General features: G+C 40.8%; 1 protein-coding gene across 1 annotated transcript in view; it reads left to right on the top strand.

Annotated features, from left to right (window-relative positions):
- LOC109424014 (putative metabolite transport protein HI_1104) overlaps positions 1–24,470 on the top strand; it is a 61,656-nt gene that overhangs the window by 1,582 nt on the left and 35,604 nt on the right. The gene's annotated exons all lie outside the window — the stretch shown is intronic.

Raw genomic sequence — 24,470 nt, 5'->3', positions numbered from 1 at the left:
CATAAGAACTACCACACAGTTTCTTAGCTTATTCGATCGTTCAGATGGCAAAGCTTGTTATACCATAAGAACGAATGCAGTGCGCAGTAATTAAGACATTCGTTTGCTTCAAGTTTGTTGCTACTGGGGTTGTTGAGAAATTTGAATCAAAAAATTTTGCATTGAGAAAGCCCGTAATGGTGGTTCTTGATCAAATATTCTAATAAAAAATACTCTTACCAATCAAGGAATATCTTTTCTTATCGATATGGTAATTTTTTATTGTGTTTGGAAATTAAATATTTTGTGTGTGAGATTTTTTTTACTATGCTACATTCTTTGAACACTTTGTGCAACTTCAAATTTTAATCATCTAGTTTTTCTAAGCCCTATTTTTTAACTTTTACAAGAATCATCATCACAATTGGTATTATTTGTTTCGTTAACATGTTTACTATAAAAGAAAGAAGAAACTTTTTTTGGAAATTGTGCTCAAATTGAAATGGCAGTCAATCGTTAGTGTATTTAAAAGTTCTGAACCAGTCTATAGATTTGACTATTGAATTAAAATTAAGACCATAAGATTTAACCCTCTGCCTCTAATACCCAATCCCGCCTTTAGACGGGGTAGAGTTTGAGCATTTTTGTAATTTTTGTTTCGTGGAAAATCCTTTTTTTATTTTTTGGCTGATATTTAGCACTGTTTTGTATATCTCAAAATGGTTTTTGGTGTACTTTAAAGAGCATTTTCATTTTTTTAAAATCATTGAAAAATTGATGTTTTAGTCACCTTTTAGAAGTCATTGTTTATTTTGTATTGAATCGCTACAATGAACATATTTTAATTTTTTGCCAAATCATTTTATTCGTGTATAATAGGAATTGAATACACTCTAAAATTATTTTCCTTAAAATTACACGGAAAATAAAATTTTCTGTAAAAAAAAATTTAAAATAATAATATTTCAACAATAATCATAAAATGTCAAAATGTTTTCCTCTCAAAAAATCCGTTCCCCAAATTGGCTTCCAGGAAAAATATAAAAGTGGGGGGATGTTCAAAAATAAAAATTAAAAAATCAAAAACTGAAATTCACGAAATCCAGTATTTAAAAAAATCATCTTTCAAAACATGTTTAAATCGATTTTAGATGACGAAAAATGATATTTAGATCAAAATCAAAAATTTGGGTATTAGAGGGTTAAACAACTTTTGAATGGTTTGATTTAAATAGTTATAGAAATATGTCTTCGATGTGTAACAAATCAACATAAATTTCTACATATATGAAGATGTTCAACTTGCTCTGTAACCGTATATTATAATGCGGCATATTTGTCAAAAGTTCTGGAAACCTTGAAATCGTAAGTTCTTCTGGATTCAATTCACATAAAAAGAGAAATCTCTGAGTTTATTTAATCTAAAATTGTTGAGATTTAAAGCTTAGCGGTAGTAATAAAAAGGTGCTATCATTTTAAGTCAATTTTCAAGTTTTTGCATGGAGCCCTTCCGAATTAATTTTTGAATAAACTTGTAGAACATTAAATTTTCCCAAAGTCACGCAAAATAAAGGATATCTTTTATTTTTCTTCTATTTACTTAAAACTGTAACTTGAAGTCCCGATAACTTTTCAACTCCATGACAAATTTCCATTTTTGGTCGTGTTTTTGAAGATATTTTTGTTGCCTAATAAAAATGTTGTAAACAAGCTTGTACCTTTGAACATAGAAAATATCAAAAACCAATGTTGTACTGATTTTTCGAACCCTCTAAGCAAAATACTCTTTTTGAATGAATGTAATCAGTTGTGTACCTTTTTTTCTTTATTTACTTCTTTTGCTATTTCCCTCTATTGCTTATCCTTTGACAAAAAAAAAAAATCAAAAACCCAAAAAATAAGAACTTCGGGTAATTTTTTGTTGTTTTGCATAGTTTCAGTCTTAAAATGAAAAATGTATTCTGAAAAATATGATGCTTAGTATCTGATTTTTTGTAAAAACTTTCAAAAAATGATCCTAAACTTAAATTTTGCATGGAAAACATAAGATTTTAAGCATGGTTTAGCAGATTGTGCTGAAAATTTTCATAGAAATGAAAACATTAATAAATTGATTGTTGAGGACATATTTAGGCAACAATCTACAAAAGTACGCTTAAGGATTTGAATAGGACAAGCAGTTGAAAAGTTATCGGGCCCTAGATTTAAAATAATAAAAAAAATCCTAAGAAATTCATTGGTCTACAAGTTTGTTATTCAATTTGAAAAGGATTCGTTTAAAAAAAATGAAAATCGGTAGAAAATTAAGAAAGAAGGCCTTTGAGTTAAGCCATTAAGTGTCAAAGTAAAAGCATTTTTTTTTATTTGAGGTTTTTGCGCCACCTATAAATTTCAATGTGTTTAGCACACACTTTCAGGTTTCTCTTTTTTGTGATATAAATCTAGAAGAGCATACGAATTCCAGGTCTCAACAACTTTTGTAAAACAAGTCTCGCCCTACTGTGTTTAAACATCGGTGTTGACGAAAATCTGGAGTGGAAGTTCGTTTCATTTTTATGGGCTACACTGCAAAGAGATGTGTGTAACGTTTTTGATTTATTTTGACCTGAGTTCAAGAAAACAAATCTCTTGACTTCAAGTTTTAAGATATTTTTGAATTAATGTAAGCATGTTCAATAGTTATGAATATTTTATTCCAAACAGAGATATTTATTGTAAAACAATCACGGTTTATTCTCTCAAAAGCGTGTTCTGTTGTTTGCCTTATCAAGGGAGAGGACAAAGATCTTTCCTTATTACGTGGAAACGGCTTTCTCAGTGCTTGTTCTCCAAAATTCTAAAAAAAAGTAATCATTCTAGCGTATTTTTCTAGTATTTCTTTTGCAAAATTTTATATTTGAACTATGGACTACTTTCCTATACTTGTATACTTGGGGCCAGATTTACAAATGTGGGGTCCCTTTCAGAGAACTTTTTTTTTCATTTTTTTTTTTTACTTCAATTAAATGTTTGCCGGAAATTCTATTTACAACCGATTTTTACAGAATGCCTTTTCTGCAAATTCTTCAAATTCTATTCAAGATCTATTGAAATTTCTCCGCAAACTTCTTCTGCCATTCCCTTGAAAAATTTTTGAATGTTACTTGGAACTTTGCCAAAAATTACATCCTCAATTCAGGAAGAAAATAACTCAAGAACTCAAAATTATTCATTAGATTCCGCATGAATTTTTTGCAAGAGTTCATCTAGAAAATGATTCAACCAATTTGAATAGGTCAAGTCAAACCTCGATTCAATTAAAAAAAAGCTTGAAGATACGCTTCAATCATTTCCGGTGGAAACGAAAACGAATATGGAGAATTCTTTCAGAAACTCCTCCAGAGTTCAAGCGAAGATTCATCCTTCAGGATGAAATATGTTGAGCAACTGCACAAAACATAAATCATCACTTCTTTTCTCTTTCCCACATTGACCTACAATCTGACGTAACAGGCACCAGTCTGTCCTAAAAACTAGAAGATCATTGGTTCCTTGTGTGAGCGTAGCTGATCTGGCGATACTGGAATAGACAACTACGGCCAGTCAGACACGTTCAAGTTCAAACTCGTAAGAGTTTTGCTACGAACCTCAAAGATCCTCACTTTTCGCTGCAACAATAGCCAGTGAAGATACTTGAGGGCTTTAGGTAGAGCGTTAATAAGTCCTTGTTGGGTGATATCTTATTTGCACATAACTGCAACAAGAATGCATACATATGTATTATCCAGATTTGTTTCTTATTTTCAATCCAAATTTTGTCCGTTACATGTTATCATAACGCTAGAACAAATTTACAAAATTGTATGTTATACAGACTTCTTTTATTTTTCAATTATCTAAACATTTCCCAATTCTCTTTCTTCTTGCTGTACTATACTTTACTATACCGAGTAGATTTAATAAAATAACCTAAATGAAAAGGTTAACTAAGCTTCAAGATAAAGCATCTTGAACATGGCTCATATTAAAGGTTTAATTGGCGAACATTATGTGCGTTTGTTGTTATTTTAATTAATGCAGCTTTTCTTTTTGGAATGTGTTTCTCAAGAAAAAAAAATATAGGATTTTTCAAGGTACTCTTTGAGGATTTTTAGAGTTGGTATTTCTATCAAATTTCCTGTGAAGTGTTGTGCGGTTTACAGAACTAACAACAAGTCCACGTGGCTTATAAACAGCCCCTGTTGAGCTTTTTTATAGATTCTTCAGAATTTGCCTACCGATCATATCACTCGGTTCTTCTAATATTGAGGAAACTACGCTATGTATAAAAATTCATCTAGTAATACCACAACAAATTTCTCAAGTAAGCCTACACGAATGCATAGCAAACTCTTCCAAGAAATCAAGTAAAAATTCATCTCGAAATACACGTAAATATTTTCGAAAATTTCACCTGAAAATCTATTGCTGATTGCTGAAACTGTACAAGAAATTTTCATCAAAAAAAAAACTTGCTTATTAGAGTGTTGAATCTTTGTCACAGATTCGCCTGAACCTTTCAAAAATTACATCGAATATACCCGCAAATACTTATGTGCAAAAGATCTTTAAAAAAAAAAATCCAATATCCCGAAGTCTAGAAATTAAAAAAAAACTACGTTTGGAGTCCTTCTGTAACGATTACCTTTACACAATAGTTACATTTACAATTCTTACAATTTACGAAAAAAATAAAGTATTGGTTCAAAGCTTCCTTTCGTGAAGTTTTAGATTTTTTTTTTCAATAATGTTGTAAATGGTAATGGAGATCCCTCTTAGCTACACCATTGCAATGGTATGGCTTTGGATTTAATCACATTTCACGTGTAGAATCCAAGAATAATAGTCCAGTTGAAGCCAACGGAACTTTTGAAGGAACTGTCAGAAGATCATGAAGAACCCATTTTCTCATCCAAAACCTATTTTTCGTAAAAAAAATGTTCATAAGCTATCCGATGAGCTTTCCCTAATTTTTAGAATTTCCAAATAAAATACTCTACGAAGTTTGTCAGGTCTTTTTCTGCATTTGTCACAAGTATTTTACATGATATTCTGTCTGATGTTCATAAGCGTCCAAACCCTTTCAGATCTTCTGCAAAAATAACTGATGCCTTTTTGCAATGACTTCTGCTCCATTTCCTTAACACCGACCTTTTTTATAAAATCTTCTAGAACAAAATTTAATTAAATTGATTGACCGCTCGTAGCCGCTTGGGACCAACAGGCATCTTCAGTGTGTGAGTATTGATGATGTTCTATTTATAGGCGACAATGGCGCCTGCTACGTCAAATTGCAATCGCTTGTTGCCAACAGGTCGTTGAGTTCTCTACGCCTGCGGATGTCGGAGTGTTTTTGGGAAATTTTTATTTTTCACATAGGTATTCACGCATTGCTGCATGGATGCAAGGCTTAAACTGATAGATTTTGTGAAGGTTACTGTGAAGCGGCACAGTTCACTTGGTTGCATAACTGGTAGGCGTTATATGATAAGTAGATTCACACTATGCTGTAAAAGTTAGAAGGAACGGAAACGTTTTTTTTTTTCAATCCGCTACAAGTTCTACCAATGGTTATGTACGTACGTTTATACATGAGCTGTATATGTAGAGCTAGGATGTAAAGAAGAGAGTATTTTTGGAGCGGACCTGTAGGCGAATTCCGGCGCACTTTTCTTCGAAGAAAAGAAAATTTTCTTGCTAGTGAGCAATGGAAGAAAATTTCTTCTCTTCGAAGAAATTGTGCGCCGGAATTCGGCCACTGGTGTGATGGTTAGAACACTTGACTATCACGCCGAGGACCTGGAATCGAATCCCACTCCCGACAAACTCGCAAAACGTGAGTTCTTCCTTCGGAAGGGAAGTAAAGCATGGGTGCCGAGATGAACTAGCATTGGGCTGAAAATCTCGTTAATACAGAAAAAAAGATAATGTAGAGAAAGTAGATAGAACGATACAAAGTAGGAGGAAAGGGATAAGCCTGGGATTGAACCCAGGAAATTCTGTAAATGAATCAGAAGTGGTAGCCACTGGACCACCAAGGTCGTCTAACCTTTTTATGTAACCTTCTAGGAACTAAACTAAGAATCCGTCAAAAATGTCAACAAATCTTAATTTAGAAGTACCTGATATAATTAACAATAATTAACAATCAATCAAAAGTTATACTGTACATACTTCTAAAAAGTCATCGTGGGAACGTAAAATTTTAAATGTTCGATGAATTCTGCTAGTAGATATTGCCATTTTCCCATGGTTGAGACAGAATTTCAGAACACAGTCAAATTGTATCCATTAGTGAAACCGTGATGATATCAACCATAAGTTCTGCCAGAAATATGCATCAGAAGTTTCACATCAAATTATACTAGTGATTCTTCCGGAGAATTATTCATAGATTCCCTAGTGTTTTCAAAAAAAAAAAATGGATGAATATCGCCAAAAATTCACTCCACTTTTTCAAACAACTGGAAAATCAATCAAGACTATCAGAAGTGATGTAAGAATATCAATATTTTTTCTCGTGGGAGTTAATTTTGATGGAAATGGTAGGTACAAAATCCGAAGGAATACTTGAAAGCAGCAATTTGCCTTTCCTCCAATATTGGCGAACAAAAAAAAACAACAAAAGGCAAAGTTGAAGAAAACTCTACTCATTTTTTTTGCTTGCCAGACCATGACAGCCAATTTTAAGTCCAATTAGCAATGAGGAGGTTCTTAAGGCCGTTTTAAAATCCAAATCAGTCATAATGATGCATCAACGCTACTTTTTGGATAGCGTGAATTTGATGACAATGATTTTATTGCCCTTTTCCGGCTATACCTGTCGGCTAGTATGTCTGAAATAGACGTAAAAACTTGAAGTATTTTTAGGCAAAGTACGTTTAATTGTAAAATTGAGAGATAAATTTGTGAAAAAATTACCGTTTGTTTTGGCGTGAATTTGATATTTATTTCGAGGCTTTGAGAATTTGATTCGAAATTATGTATCTGAAAAATTCATTATTCCAGTCAAACCGTGAAATACATTAGAAGCGATTGAATTGATATTGTTAGATGAAGTACTGTGCAGAAAAAACGGAGCCAGGGCGATTGAGATTTCATTTTCTTTATTTCATAGCTCATACATTCGGTGTCCTGCCATTTGGCCGGATGTCGTTTGGTCGAACTTCATTTGGCCGGTTGGGTTGTTTGGTTGAGTGCCGCTTGGCCGAAATATTATCATAAAAAAGAGGAAGGTTTTGACATTCTAGCTCATATATCATCAGAAATGTTTCCTTCCTTTGATGATAGTCTATTCTTTGTAGTTTTACCTCAGGGCCTGTCCATAAACTAAGTAGACTCTGTGATGAGAGGTGGGGGGGGGGGGGAAGCGGAGTTCGGGGCAAAGTCTACGTCTAAAGTAATTTCTGTATGCACAAAAGTCTACGGAGGGGGAGGGAGTCTGAGATGGCCAAACATGAGTCTACGTAGGGATAAGTTGACGCTGAAACTGCCAATACTGTCCAATACTGGATCATAGATTTGTATTTCTTTGAATAGAATGCTGAATAGAATGCTGTGCTTTAGAGTTATACTCATCTGGAGAACAGTAGTGGCATAATCACTTAATGAGTTCATCATTAACTCTTTCGGCCAAATGACCCGGAACCCATTCTCTGTAAATCAATGCTACAATTGGGTTGGAATTTTCACTGTGAAACGATAAAGTTTTATACAGTCTATGCTCCATGTCTCAATCTCAATGTTCTATAGTTCAATATCATTTTTTTGGAAAGTTTAATAAATCTCAAGTTTAATAATCTTAAAGCTCAATAATCTCAACTTCCATCAATCTTACGAAAAAAATGTGTTCAGATGATCGAAAGATATTATATCCAGCTTTCTATTCATGCAAAATATTTTTTATTCATGTTTTAGTAAATTCCATATATCAAAAACTGTAGAACTCGATTTTCAAGTAAAACCCAAAACTGTTCTATTCTAGAATTTTTGAAGCTTCTTCTTCTTCTTCTTATTCTCCTTCTTCTTCTTCTTCTTCTTCTTCTTCTTCTTCTTCTCATTATTCTTATTCTTCTTCTTCTTCTTTATGTCCTCACTGGGACTTGGCCTGCCTCGCTTTAAAGTAGTGTTCTTTGAGCACTTTCACAGTTATTGGAGGGCTTTCTTTGCCTGCCATTGCATGAATTTGTATATTGTGAGACAAACACAATGATACACTATGCCCAGGGAGTTGAGAAAATTATCCCCACCGGAACGAGAATCGAACCCGCGGTCTCCGGATTGGCGATCCATAGCCTTAACCACTAAGCTAACTGGAGAATTTTTGAAGCACGGTTTCGAATTCAGCACATGCATAAGTCCTGGTCGTTGAAAGAAGTTCATGATTTAGTGAAATTAATTGCCACGCATTCTTAGAAGTCCCAAAATCTGCTACAGTCATAGCACAATCATGGGTCACCCATTATTATGGGTCAATTCTATTTGAATTGCATGGTGAACTGACTGACTAATAATTATGAGAGAGTGTCCCATAATTGTGCAATGACTGTACAATAAAAGCTTGATTTCTACATTTCAGTTTCTATAGTCAAGATGTACGATCGAATTGTGTACATTCCGAATCACAAACCATTGTCATCCTTAACGATCGAACTGGACGGACAGTCATAAGGCGATCGCAATCTGTCGACTTAAACTTGCCCAGCCCGCCAGCATTGTCACGATCATCCAATTGCTGCTGCCTAGCTCAACATTCTGCCTTATGTGGTTTAAGAAATCTGATTTTATACAGGTTCTTACGTTCCGCATCAAACCCCACGTAAGTGACTGACTACGACCATAAACTTTGCGGCAAACGACGACGGCGGGTTAATGAAGAATAGCTATAGCTAAGTGGAAAAAGGAAAAGAATAACACTTTTTTCACGCACCATTTCTGAAATCCAGCTCCGACGGTGGTCATTAAACGGGATGATTAATAATAACCCGGACGGAGGGGTGTAAACTGGCGATTTTCGGCACTACACGCCTGGCATTTTTCAGCAAATTCTAATCAAGATCCCAGCAACAGCAGAAAGCAGTACCAACCCATTGGTGCCTGTTTTGATCTCAACAGGAAGGGTTGCTAGCAATGTGCTTATTTATTTAGGTGGATGATTGTATCCACACCATACACTAATGGGTTGGTTTAGCGTAGAACAGGTTTTGGCGTCACATCTTGAGATAATTCCGGTTCTCGGTTTATGATAGGGTTTTTGCACAGTGCTCACGTTCTAGGCTTTACGGATCGAATTGATCTGCTAATTGGTATAAAAAAAGACCAATCTCAGCATTTATGATTGTGAAACAAGTTTCTTGAGGCAAAGATATTGATAATTAGACTGTAGTAAAATAATGCCATTATTCTGTTTTCTTTCATTTTATGTTTATGCGAATGAACTCAAATTTCAATCATATGTTTAGTTTTGTTAGTTTTAGGGTTTTAAATAGGGAATTCTAAAACTTTCTTGCATATTCGCTATAATATGACGAAAAGGGTGAAAAGTTTTGTACAAAGGCCAACCATGTTTCTACTATAATCTAACATTTTAACATGAGTAATTAATTGATTTGAATTCATGTCGTACAATCCATATATAGGTAAGGTATCTGGTGAGAGCCCCCAGAGGCCATTGTCCATCGGAGAATATTAATTATGAAATACGAACTTGAAAGCTGCAGCTAGGGAGAATAAAAAACTGCTTATTAACTCGCTGCCCCGACAAATGAGAAGAATGATGTAACATAATACTTTTCCCCTCCCATAAAGAAATCCCACAGATTACTTCCATAGATGAAATGCACTGCTGCTGACCGACACCCAGACACGCGGAGAAGGTTTTCACGTGCAAGTTTGCAGTTTTTACTGCACTGACCATCATCGGTCCGGTCGCTTCGGGTTGGGGCAAGTTACGAGTTTTTTTTTGCATTAGGTAGAAAGAAGATAACCCGCGATAGTTGGTCGCTGCTGCTACGGCAACAAGACATCCATCACCCGCGGTTGTTCTACTTCGAACTTCCGCCTCTGCTGGTCTGGCTTGGCCTATGTATGTATCATCCGGTTTACGGTGCTGTCTTGCGTTTCCACCGACCGCCACCTGTGAAAACCTCAGCTTATGGTGCAGCACAAGACCAAACCTAATTAAAAGTTAAAGAGCGAGTCACAGTTTGGACAATAGAGGGAACTAATGTAATCTAAGTCACTTGTTAGTAACTGGTTGCGTGTGAACGAATTATACCTACGATTGCTCGGCAAGCATAAGAGAGAGTGTCTTCCATTCCACTGCACTGCAACCTGCTACGCTCTTCAAAACGGTCACCTGGCACAACCAGGTACAGATTAATGCACCAACGAATGCGTATAAGCTTGCGTTGACTAATCTGTGAACTGTGCCGCATTGGTGCGGAAAAATACCTTGATCAAGATCAATGTCACTGGCCGCGGATAGGTAGCTTAGTCTGGCAGTTGTGCAATATTGGTTATGCCTCGTTGGAAAGCAATTCCGATTTCTTTCGCAGGTAATGGTTGGTGTCAGGAGAGGAGAGTATCTCTGCGGGTTTTGTTGGTATAAAATATGCGTCATTGATAGTACTAAAAGTGCTCGGAACAAAGTTTTTACAAGAAACGAATGGATTAAAAGGTGTTGCAAGAAAACTGAATTTTATGGATCACCCTAACATGATTCTTTTAAAAATATATAAGTTAGGAAACATAAGAGATAGAATAGGTAATGGTTTCTTCGGCAAACTTGCTCCAAATAAGTTCTTTTACAACTTTGTAGAACATTTTGTAAGCGTACATAAAACTGTTAAAAAGCAGATGTTTGGATCAGCTAAACTAGAGGGATCACCCTAATTTCACAATGATGAGAAAAAAAGGTCGAAAAATATGAAAAAACTTTTCCAAAGACATCATGTATCTAAAACTTATGGTTTAGGCACAAACATTTTTGTCCTTGTAAATGTGGCTCTGGACCCATTGTGCAATGGAAGTTTTCTTGTCTTTGCTAGTTTGATCTCCGATAGCTGTTCTTTACCAAATAGCTTTTCACGCTTTTCATTAGCGATTGAAATAAGAGCACTGAAGCTATGAGAACCTTCAGTATGCAATCTACGAATTACCTAATTACCACGCAACGCAACACACCTCCACCCGGATAGTGTGCAAGATAATTTACAATTCATCTCAAATGCTCAATTTTTATTTTCATTGTTTCAAAGTTGAAAAGTGTGACATTTATCCCGTTTTATGGTACCGCGATACCACAGAATCAATAGCAAAATATTACCCTCATAATCATCAATCAATGCCGATGACAATGCAACAGGTGGCCTATAAAACTCAGAGCTACAATTGATAGCCTCATCCCGTCTGCCGCAAATCTGGGATTTATCTACTCCACGGCTCATTGTAATTGTTAATTGATCCGTTTATCATACCGTCGCTGCACTCTCAATCCCGTTCAATCAATAGGCGCTTTTGTTGGTAATTACCTGCCATCATCACACAACCTGGCAATGCTTTTAATTGGTAAAACCTTTGAATTGTGGAGTTCCTTGCTAGACCTCACAATTTGAAATTTAAATATCACTCTCAATCAAGGCCGGTCGCGTATACATTTAGTATGGTCATTTAGCCTAAAGTGTTTGTTCGTGGCTACATGACTTGTATCTCACCACGCGATAAAATATCACTGTCATAACAGAATTCATTTGCAAGTGATTTCCTGATCACTCGCCTTGTCATTTAGGTGATCCGAGTTGTTCCAGGTGTTGCCATTGCATACCTTACAACACAACGGTCAAGAGCGGGATCCCGTCGGGTTGAATCGAGTAGGTGGGAGTGCACCTCGTCGTTTCTAGATATCTTTATAACCTCCCGTTGGAAACAGGTGTCAAATAGTTACTCGGAACTGGTTCAGCTTCGGAATAATTCTTATTATATTTGCATTTATCATCGTTCGCCTTCAGCAGTGGGTTAATCGGCATTCCATTTAGGAATGTGTACTCGTATATATTCCCCATACCTACTGATAATTGCCGGGTGGCTACCGGTTATCATCCGCAGGCAAAAGTTATAAAACTCATTGCCTGACAGGTGTACAGGTTGTAGATCCAATAACCGGGAATCCGGTCTGGTTTGGTGACACAAAACCTATTCATCATTCGCACATTGAAATTTGAGCATGTAGGTACCTAGAGTAACTGGTGGCAAAATGCACTTTTGGCCACAACCACCTTTCACGATTTTTTAAAGTTTAAAAAAAAATGTTATTTACCACAATGCTCAAGCGTTGTTTTGTCCCGAGGGTGCGTATTACCCCGGAATTCCCCAGCAACGAGCGGGTTTGGTAATCGACACAGGAAGCTAAGAATGCACGAAAACAGGTTTTTCCACCGAAAGTGAAAGGGTTCTATGGGTGGTCCTGGTTTGGCAAAGTGCTCTAGTTGATTGGGATTATTTACAACCCTGGAAGAGCAGTGACAAATACACAAATGACCTTTTCAGAAGGTTGACTTCAACAGCTGTGAATCAGAACTGAAAACGATTTGTTTTGCTAGTCATTTCTACACTTCTATACTTGAGTCATAAAGTCTCAGTTGACATTGCTGGATTTTCGTTCTGGATTATTCCAAGTTTTGTCATGTATTGTGCGTTGCATGAAAAACACAAATATGGCGACTACTTTCCAAAGCCTTATGTGATGGTTGAAATTTAATCGCGGTGCAAATAGCACGTGCAGTCCTAGCAGTCATCACATCACCCGGCCATGTGGCGACCCTTTTTCAGGAATTATCAAGGAGCCCTGTCATGGAAAATTTGAAAACAGGTCTGTTTCCTTAGGCGACCATCTCGCGCGTATCTTTGATTGCGGGCAAAAGCAGTCGTCAAAGTAGATTTTATTTTGATTCGTATAATACTTTCGATCATATTGCTTTAGTCGAATCCTTAATACTGTATAGACAAATTTCCATCTTTTTCACTTGTAGTTTTTCACAAGTTTAGATATTCGGACAGAGGTCTATTTCAAAGCACATGAAATAGAGCTTCAATGTGAATTTTCACTGAAGAAATGAAAATAGGTTTCTTTCTTTTCTGGTAGTCCTGGTTAAATTGCATGGGCGTCACTTTGCATCAGGCAGGGCTGAGGTTGCAATTCCCAACTCTAACCATTATATCTGGACTTCACGTGATCTAATCTTGCTTCAATGCATTCTTGCCCTAACAATTAAAACCAAAATCATCTCATTATTATTTTTTCAAAAATTAGATGTGAGTGGGTCGCTAAATTTTATTGGCTATGGAAAATGGGTCACGACTCACAATACATAAACTAAGTTTAAGAACCTCTACATTTTCTACAAGTTCAGAAAAACATTGGGATAGAATTTCTCACAGAATTCGTGTCGAAGTCGAGTCAAATACAAGACACTGAAGACCACCTTACAGTTGAGGTCGAGATACGTATCTATCAAAGGATGCAAATTCTTAGTGGAATTCAAAGGAACAGTACTTAACACGATTTTCTTTTTACTTAATTTCTAATACATTGTCTGGGCTCAAACCGTAAGAAAATCAAGTTCGAAAAATTTGTATAGGATCTTAAAGATTATAGTTCCAATCTCTGAAAATTGTGGCGTTATCTGAATTCCTGAATTTATGGCAATACCTCTTTGTAAATGACACATGAAACTACGAACAAAAAAAAAAACAAATGGCGAACCCATAGGAAACTTCTTAAGATGTGGGATTTCTTGTAGGTCGTTTTCAATAAACATTTTGATTTTATGATTAAAAGAAAATAAAATATTTAAAGTTAAGGATATGTATTCTATCCACCCTAATTGAAATCTTGAAGGAAATTCCTGAACAAACTTTGCTAAGTGACAAAGCATAAGATTCCCATGAAAATTTGTCATGAAGTTTAGCAACTTTTTTTAAATTTCTTTTTTCTATGAATTGACTTTAAAATAATTTCTCCTGTCATTTTTCTCTTCTTGTTGCGAAATTTATTCTAGATTTTGGCAAACTTTCTTGAAAAAAACTTACCGTCTCGAGTCTACGAGTCTCGATAATTTCAATACATATTTTCTAGAAAAAAAAAACTACAGGTAATTTTAGTAGACCTCTGTTCTAAATAATATTTGAAGTTCCATCATTCGGGATAAGTAATACCAATACCATAATACCATTTCTCCCAAAAGTTCTATTCAAAATTTTACAAAATTTGTCTGCCTTATTCGTGTTAAATTCTCTGGATTTATCATGCTAAATATACTGGATTAATTATACCTGGAGTTATTTCCTGAAATCTAGAGCACACCTGGAAATTTCATGGTCTTTCAATATTCAAGGTTTCATGCGGGGCTTCAGAGGAGTTTAAATTAATTTTCTTGGGAGTTTCAAGGGGTTTTGGGACGTTTCTAGGGGTTTCAGAGGGATTTCCGAGAGAATCGGAGGCCTTCAGATGCTTCAGGAGGAATTTCTAGACATTTCAGGGAGGGGTTTGTCTTCAGGGACTTTCAGGAAATCTACAGAGTGCTTAAGTAGAGTTTACGATGAGACTGTGAGGGTTTCATAGCTTTTATGATGAGTATTGAAGGCGTTGAAACCATAGGGCGTTTCAAAACATTTCAAGAGAATTCAGGAGGCCTGAGTAGAGTTTGAGAGAAGTAAACTAGAGTCTCAGGAGCCTCAGGGATATTTTGGAGTGCTATGACCGGGAACTGGGATTTGTACCGGACAACGCTACGACCGGGGCTAGCTATGGTTGATGTTGCTACGGATGGACACTTTCGGATATTCGTTAGACAAGACTGTTCGGTTACAGGTTCAAGCTCATACTGACTCTATTCAATTCATTTCATTGGTACATACATTAGTTGAGTTCACTTGGAGTTCATTTTACGTTTACTTCATACTAAAACCTATACATATCATCTCCCCCCCTTTAAGATAATTCTGCCATTTACCATAAAACTACATTGTCTTTTTAGCTAACTTTTCCAGGTTCAGGTTACTATGTCTTGAACTCTTGTTTCTATTGGAACGGCGTATCGTTTGTGTTGTGTTCTGCTTCGAATCTTCAGTAGAATCCGATTCAGTTTCATGGTTCTGATTCTCATCTGGACGATAGTTATTACCTACACTATCATTTTGGGAGATCGGTGTATCAATATGATTTTTAAGTATGAAAGGTGTTTGCGGTATCTTCTTCAGTTGATTTGTGTGTGCTTTTCGAGTTGAGCCATCTACTTGAATTAAATAAACTAATTTGGAAATAGGTTTTATTATTTTTGCTTCGTGTTTGAATTGTCTTCCGTTTGCTTTGTACGTATAAATTACTTTCTCGTTTGCTTTTAAATTCATGCTTTTATCGAGTTCATTATGACTTACATCGTCTACATTTTGTTTTTCTCTTAAATTAGACAATTCCGAACGCGGGTTGAATGAAAAAATTCGTTCATTTGGTATAATTTTATCGCCTGTAGTTGGAGTTTGATGATGATGGTACAGAAAAGTTCGTATTTTATTCCCGATCTGTAAAGATGAAACGGAATCTTTTTCGTTTATTATTTTTTCTAACACCGCTTTTGTGGTTTGAACAGCTCTTTCCGCTAATCCATTACTGGCCGGATGATACGGTGGGGAAAATATGTGCTTTATGTTCCTCGTTTTACAATATTGAGCAAAATTGAAACTATTAAAAGGAGGGCCATTATCGCTGACGATGGTCTGCGCAAAGCCAAACATTGAAAATATATTGTCTAACTCTAAAATTACATCTTCGGCGGTTGTTCTGTTCATCTTTCTAATTTCTATCCATCGAGAGTAAGCATCAATCAATATGAGAAAGGTGCGATTATATTTTTGAAAAAAATCTATATGTACACGTTCGAATGGTGTATGCGTTGCTGGCCAATTCCCGTAAATTCGTGGTGTTCTGTCAACGCCTTTCAGCTGGCATATTTTACACGAAGCTGTGAAGTTTTCGATATCTGACCCTATTTTTTCCCAATACAAGAATTTGCGTGCCATTTGCTTCATTTTTTGTATGCCCCTGTGGTTTGCGTGTAACAGCTGCAATGCATGTTTTTTTAGGTTTGTTGGTATTACCATTCTCAATTCGTGAGCTTTGGAGTGAAAGTTCTTTATATTTTTATTTTTAACCTGACTGGGCCACCCATTCTTTATGTAATTGATTACTAACTTGAGGACCGGATCGAGCTTAGATTCATTTGCTATAAGTTTTGAATTGAGAGTAACTTGATGATTTTCGATTAAGTAGTTCGCACCATTCAGAGAGCTTCTTAAACTCTCTTTCATATCGGCATCGCTCAAATTTTGTTCTAGAGGTAATCTTGAGAGACAATCTGCTGTGTGGTTTTCTCTACCAGGTTTATAAGTGATGGTAAAATCAAATATTGATAATCTGTAAAAATATCGTTCTAAACGATTAGCAATTATCATTGGACCATTTTTCTGGCCCTTGAATAAACCCACCAGTGGTTTATGATCTGTAACAACGCTCACTTTCTGGCCTATAATATACTTGTAAAACTTTTCCATAGAAAAAACTATAGCTAAGGCCTCACGATGTAAAATGGGGTACTTCCTTTCTGCTTTGGAAAGTCGCCGAGAAACGAAAAAAACTGGTTTTTCGAATCCTTCAATCTTATGGCTTAGAATTCCTGATATGCCCTCGTCGCTTGCATCACAAGTAATTGTTATTGACTTGAATGGATCAAAGTGTGTTAGAACTGGTGCACTACAGATAGCCTTTTTGCTGTTTTCTAAAGCATTGTGGCACAACGTATTCCAGTTCCAAGTGGCATTTTTTGTTAATAAGTCATATAATGGTGACAGTATTATATTCAGTTTAGGTATGAATTTAGAATAAAATGAAATCATACCGAGAAACGACTTTAGTTGTGTCTTTGTTTTAGGCTCTGGCACGGCCATAATAGCTTCCACCTTCTCCGGATTTGGCGAAACACCTGCCTCCGAGAGAATGTGGCCCACATATTTCACGTGAGAGACAAACCACTGACATTTCTCGGTATTGACTTTTACGTTGTATTTTTCTAATCTGTCTAACACTAACTTAATCCTTTCAAGCAGTTCTTCGTCAGAGCTTGCCCATATAAGAATGTCGTCTATATAGACTTGGACACCAGGAATTCCATTCAAGATTTTATCCATAGCCGCCTGGAAAAGAGTAGCCGCTGGTTTTACACCGAATGGTAGCCGTTTAAACGCGTATAGGCCCTTATGTGTATTTATTACTAACAATTGTTTTGTAGCTTCTGATACCACTAGCTGCTGATAAGCTCCTCGTAAATCTAGCACAGCGAATGTTTTTGCTCCACTCTTGTTGGTAATCAACTCTTCGATTAACGGCAATGGGTAATGATGTGTTATTATGTGTGGATTAACTGTTTTAGAACCGTCCATGCAAATTCTGATATCAACTTTATTTGATTTTACCACTACAACGATGGGAGAAGCCCACTCAGCATATTGCACCTTTTCGATAATCCCCTTCGATTCCAGGTTATCTAAGTATTGCTCTACCCTTTCCCTGTGTTTAAAAGCTACAGTATAGGGTTTGTGTATGAATGGTTTAGCGTTTTGATCAAATTTTATATCGACAACTACATCCTTAATTGGCTCTGTTAAATCATCATCGAAAGCTTTAGGGAATGAATTTTTCAAATTTGTCACAACCTGTTGTATCCATTGCTCTCTCGGTTCATTTTGCAGTGAATTGAGAGTGAAGCATTTTCTCCAATCTGGCCAAATAATGTTTAGCCAATCCCTCCCTAATAGAGGTACAAAATCTCTTGGAGATTTAATCACTAATATATTCAAATTTTTTAATTTCTCTCTGAGCTGCACTTGAACCTTGAGGCTCCCCATTACTGAAACTTTCTCTCCCGAGATAACAAAAAAGCTTCTTTTAATTGGTATTAGTTCTAAATTGCCAAATTGATTTTTATAAGTGTTGAATGAACATATTGTGGCACAAGCACCAGTATCACACTCCATAGCCAACCTTTTTCCGTTTACTATTAGTTCCACTAAAGCAGGTGTTATGTTACTTGACTTACCGAGCAGCACATTATTTACCCAATTAGCCGCCTCACTATCGTCTTCGGATCCGTCGATAGATTGCTTATCGGACAGTTCCTCCTCCTGCTGAAGTGATGACTTGAGTTCTTCCATGGCTGCGGTTAGCTGGTTAATCCGTTCTTCGAAGGCCCTTTTCCTATTACCGGTACTTCTTGGCACACTAGATCTGGGTTTTTTCGCCTTTGGCATGGTACAGTCGTACGACAGGTGGCCTTTGTGATAGCAATTGTAACACACTGTCTGGTTATTAGCTTTGAATGTTCCCCGATGACTTGATAGATCACTTTGGCTTTTGTACGTACTATTTGTTTCACCGAACTTGCCTTTTTTCACTACGTTACGAGATTGAGCGTATGAGCCGCGACGGTCGAAATAGTTCACGTCTCCGCCTTCAATGCGAGCCATTTTTCGAGACTCTTGGACCGCGATTTCAATTATCTTGGCTTTTTCTAATAGTTGTGCTAAACTGAGTTTGTCACTAGCGTCACGTAAAATTATCTCACGAGTATTGTCGTTTCTCAAGCCTGCTACGAACACAGATTGCACTAAGGTAGCCTCGGTCTCAACACTAACACCACAGTGCTCTACGATGTCCTGCAAATCGATAGCGAAATCATCGAGAGTCTCTCCTACTGCTTGCTTACGGGTTATCAGCCGATATCTTTCCGCGAACACGTTTTTCTTTTCGTCATGCAATTTCTTAAATTTTTCGATTATCTGGTCATACGTTTTGTCCACTATCTTCTCGGGTTTTTTTTTTTTTTTTCCTTCTAAACCATAGGGGGATAATCTGCTCAACAGACACCCTAACAGAAGGTTAGGGTAGTGTAGGTCTGACAGGCCGTCTTCTACAACAAAAGTAAAATCCAGGACTACTCTCTCCTCGTACCCACTAAACCATTCCTATGGTCGCCAAACCCTACGTCTCTCCGGAACCACCAAGAAGGTATTGCTTCAGAGAGGGGCTAGTGCACATCGCACCCACAAGGTTAGCTGCGTAGCCTGCAGCAACGAACATCGATGACTCGCTTTGGAGAGTCCATCACGGTAGCATGCTGGCGCTTAGCCAGTTTCCCGAGTGGTCCTCGCCACTCCCTTTGTCCTCGGAAGGCGGGCAGGGTCAACCCCGCCCGCGCCCTACTGCTGAGCGGACATCAAGAACTGATGCCCACGTGCAACCCGATCTGACCTGCCCGTAAGGAAGGGTATCACTACCCTTCAGGCCCTATCAGATGCACCCGTAGGTTGCAGACAGCAGGATCTCACCTACCCCGACCCTTGCCGGGGACCCCTTTCCAACCGCGGGCTCGGATCCAACCCAGTAGACCGACGCCACGACAGCACCGCTACCGGGACTTCCTCTCCGCGGCCACTTAATCGTTGTAAGGGTCGATCTCGACCGCAGGGCACCGGTATGACCTACGAAGCCGACTCCGAACCCCTGGACCACCTCTTGTACTGCATCTGGACTAGCCATTCTCCGAGTCCACGCGCCACCTCCTCTGTAGCTCCCAGACGATGTGGGTAATAGCCGTTGAAACGGCGTTCCAGCCAAACTCATCCCTACACATCCTCTGGACCAAGTTGTCCGGAGTTGTGTCCTCCCCGCATGTGGCAAGCATGCGGTCACGCATTGTGCGAAAACGCGGGCACACGAACAAAACGTGTTCCGCCGTTTCCTCTAAACCATTGCACACTGGGCATTCGGGAGAATCCGCATGCCCGAAACGGTGTAGATACTGTCGGAAGCAACCATGACCTGTAAGGACCTGTGTCAGGTGGAATGTGACTTCCCCATGGCGCCTATTAATCCAACTATCTACCCTCGGTATCAACCTATAGGTCCACCTTCCTTTGGTGGAACTGTCCCACGCGCGCTGCCATTTGACCATAGAGGCCATCCTGACAGTCCTGCGTATGCCTCTTGTGCCGCGCATTTCGAAGCACTCCATGTCCTCACTGATAAGAATGCTGATAGGCACCATACCAGTAATGACGCAGAGAGCGTCGTGTGACACGGTACGGTACGCGCTCGCAACCCTCAGGCACATAAGCCTGTAAGTACTTTCCAGCTTCCGTCGGTAGCATTTAGTACTTAGCGCGGTGCCCCACGCCGGGCCGCCATACCTAAGTATGGATGTAGCAACACTAGCCAGAAGCTTGCGCTTACTGGCGTACACCGCAGAGCTATTGGACATCATCCGGGACAGTGCCGCAATAGCTGTGGAGGCTTTTTTACAGGCATAATCGACGTGGCTACCGAAGGTAAGCTTATCGTCGATCATCACGCCCAAGTGTTTGACGGAGCGCTTTGACAGGATAGTACAGTCTCCTACACTGATCTCCGTCTGCTGCTCCGACTTCAGGTTGTTAACAACCGTCACCTCTGTCTTGTGGTGAGCCAGCTCCAGTTTCCTGGACCGCATCCACGCCTCCACAACTTTGATCGAGTGGTTGGTAGTCAACTTTACCTCCTCGATCGTTTCACCGTAGACTTCGAGCGTAATGTCGTCGGCAAATCCGACAATCACCACTCCCACTGGATACTCTAACCTCAACACCTCGTCGTACATGACATTCCATAACACCGGACCCAGGATGGAACCTTGCGGGACTCCTGAGGTTATGTGAAAGCACTTCCGACCCACCTCCGTGTCGTAGACTAGTACACGATTCTGAAAGTAACTTCCGAGAATCTTGTACAGGTACTCCGGTATCCCCAGACGCAAGAGCGCATCGGCAATAGCAGACCAGCTGGCGCTATTAAACGCATTCCTTACATCCAGAGTCACTACCGCGCAAAAGCGAATTCCCCTCCTCTTAGGCTCGAGTGCTTTCTCGGCGGTTTTTGTAACCGACAAGATAGCGTCTACGGTGGACCTCCCCTTCCGGAAGCCGTACTGGTTACTCGAAAGACCATTTTCGCCCTCGGTGAACCGCAACATTCTATTGAGGATGATCTTTTCGAGCACCTTCCCCGCCGTGTCAATCAAGCATATTGGTCTATATGCCGACGGGTCTCCGGGTGGTTTCCCCGCCTTTGGCAATAGTACCAGGCTCTGCCTCTTCCAAGCTTCTGGGAAAACTCCCTCGTCCAGGCATTTCTGCATAGCAGACCTGAACATCTCGGGAGCCTCTGCAATAGCTACTTTTAAGGCTAGGTTCGGAACTCCGTCCGGACCTGGGGCCTTACCTACGCTAAGGGACTTAGCTATCCCCGCAAGTTCCACATCGGTGACCCTCTCCTCATCGCCAGCCCCAGCCCCCGGCTGTCCTACGAAAGGAGGCCAAGGACTAGGATCATGACGCGGAAAAAGTCCTCCAATGATCCCCTCCAACATCTCTGGAGATTGCTCTGTAGGAGCCATCACACCTCTCGTCTTGGCCATAACGATCCTGTAGGCGTCACCCCACGGGTTCGTATTGGCACTCTGACAGAGACCCTCAAAGCAGGCCTTTTTGCTTGCTCTTATCTCGGTCTTAAGCGCGGCTTTTGCAGCGGCGAACACCACCAGCCGTTCGTTTCGCTCTTCCTCTGATCGTGCTCGCTGCATCCGCCGCCTAGCCCGTAGGCAGGCGCGGCGCAGGTCCGCAATCGCGTCGGTCCACCAGTAAGCCGGTGGCCTCCCATTTCTAGGGTGGACTCGCCTAGGCATGGTCGCATCACACGCACGTGAGAGCACCGCTACCAGCTCGTCGCCGTCTAAACCGATTAAGTTTCGCTCACGGCGGAGCGCCTCCCTAAATACCCCTTCGTCGAAGTATGATGTCTTCCACCTGCGAGGGCTTGGCCTTGGCCTAGCCGCCTCTTCTTCTATCCGCTGTCTGCTGTTGTTGTAGTCGATACTGTAGCGAACCGCCAGGTGGTCGCTGTGAGTGTAGCCATCATCTACTCTCCAGTTCGAACTACTTGTTAGGCCAGGACTACAAAAGGTCACGTCAATAATTGACTCCGCTCCGTTTCGACTAAAGGTACTCTTGGTACCGACATTAGCCAAGTCGACATCTAAGATGGCCAGTGTTTCTAGCAGGATCTGACCCCGCTGGTTCGTGAAACGGCTTCCCCATTCCACGGCCCAGGCATTAAAGTCGCCCGCTATTACCACCGGCCTTCGCCCTGTTAGCACGGTCGTTAAGCGGTCCAGCATTTGCGTGAACTGCTCGATCGGCCACCGCGGAGGCGCATAACAGCTACAGAAGAAGACCCCGTTTACTTTGGCGACCACGAAGCCCTCATAGGTAGTAGACACCAACTCCTGAACGGGGTATTTACCCGTCGTCCATATCGCCGCCATTTTTCTGGTCCCATCCGCGACCCAGTTGCCGTTGCCGGCGGGTACTCGGTATGGGTCCGATATGATGGCGATATCCGTCTCCCACTCAGAAACTGCCTGACAAAGCAGTTGCTGAGCCGCATCACAGTGGTTTAGGTTCAGCTGCGTTACCTGCACTGTGATTTGTTGTTCACTGCGGCTTTCTTGAAGGCCGGGCACCTTGGACCACCCATCGGATGTCTGTTGTTCGAGGATTTCCCGGTACAGATCATGCAGATGGGCGGACTCGTGCAGCTTTGGGCCTTATGACCTTCAGCGCCGCATCGCCTGCACAGTTTGCGCCTGTCGGGGCCTTTGCAGTCCCACGACTTGTGTCCTGGTTCCAGACACCTGAAGCAAACCTCTGGTGGCTCGTGGAATGTCAGGTGACATACACACCAACCCACCTTTATGCTCCCTACTTTAACGGACTTTTTGACGTCCGCCACAGGTAGCTGAACCAAAGCTATCTGTGTCCCTGCTGGCCCTTTCCGTAGCTTAACGGCTGTGGCGGCCACCTGCACATCGCACTGTTGCCGCAGTGCCGTGACGAGCTCTTCCACTTCGGTGATCTCATCGATGTCTTTGACCTTCAGAGTCGCCTCATGTGTCAGAGCCCTCACCTGCACACCCTCACCAAGGACCTCTTCTGCCAGCCTCTTATAGGCGGCGCCCTTGTGCTCCTTCTGGCGCTTCAGCTCCAGGATCATCTCGCCCGTACGAGTACGTCTAATACTGCGTACGTCGGCTCCAAGACCCTCAAGCTTGGCGTCGCTTCGCATCATCTTCAAGACGTCCGAGTACTTGGACTGTTCCGTCTTGATGACGATAGCGTCGCCTTTTTCGCGCTTGGCACCTGCCCTCCTACGCCTTGGCTTGGCGTCCTGCGCTACTACCTGCGGATTCGCCTTCTTCTTCCTCTTCCGCTCTACCTTCGTCCAAGGGGGGTCCACCCCTTGGATCGCCCTACTCTGTGGCTGTTGAGGGCCCACTAGCGGTCGCAACCCCTTGTTCCCATCGTTCCGGGACGGGCCAGCCTTTTCAGGCCCACCCTTCCCAGCTTTCCGGGAACCCTGGCTGGGGTCCGACCTTCCGGCATTATTACCGACTTTCGGGGTAATGATTCGCCTGGCCTTGCGGGCACCGCCAGACAGCTCCTCGCCTGACGGTTGCCTCGCCCGCTTCTGCGATTGCTTGCCCCGTTTGTCGCGAGCAGTCGCTTCCGCCTTATTCGGACTTCCTGCGAAGGAGAAGGCCTCCGTTTGGGTAAACTTCGGCACTTTCTCATTTGCAGGCTCCGCTGCTGCAGCAGTCAGCAACGCGAGTGCCGCGTGCTCCTGCTTGGCATTGTCGATCGACGCCCTAAGTCGAAGCAAGGCCGTTTTCAGGTCCTTGCTTATATTCGACTTAGTGGACGCAAAGTCGATGATTTTGCCAAGCTGCTGCTCAGCCACCTCTATTGCGGACCGTCCTTTGGATCCTCGGTTGACGGCCCTCAACAACCACGCTCCGTCCATAACCTCCACCGGCTGGCTTGCCGGGAAGTGGACTGGAGCACCCACGCTTGAGCTGCGTACGCAACTCCCAGCGCCTATCTCCTCACTTCTCCTTGTCGGAGATCTCATCAACCCGCTTCTTGCGAAGGGGTTGATCCCACCACTACTACCTGCTACACTTGATTTCTGTATTGGTTTGTTACTCATATTTTATTCCCACGAGTCGCACGAGAAAGAATGTCCACCACGCCAGAGCTCTGCATTAACGCGGTAAGGGACAGCTTACTGTGGGGGGTGCCCAGGTGCCCCACAGGCTCCGTTAAAGATCGAGCATCTTTTTCACCCCCTCGATCACTCATTCCTCGGCACGGGTCGCTTGACACCTTGAATTGGGGTTAGTAGTCCTATTCTTAGCCGGCAACTACGCGGCTGACTCGCAAGCGGGGGGGTGCGTCAGTCCCCAGGACATCCGTCCCTGCTGCCCCGATCTTCT

This window comes from Aedes albopictus, chromosome 3 (assembly GCF_035046485.1).
Source record: "Aedes albopictus strain Foshan chromosome 3, AalbF5, whole genome shotgun sequence".
NCBI classification, from domain to species: domain Eukaryota; kingdom Metazoa; phylum Arthropoda; class Insecta; order Diptera; family Culicidae; genus Aedes; species Aedes albopictus.
Note: the sequence above shows the minus strand (reverse complement) of the source record. Positions and strands in the feature narration are given on the sequence as shown.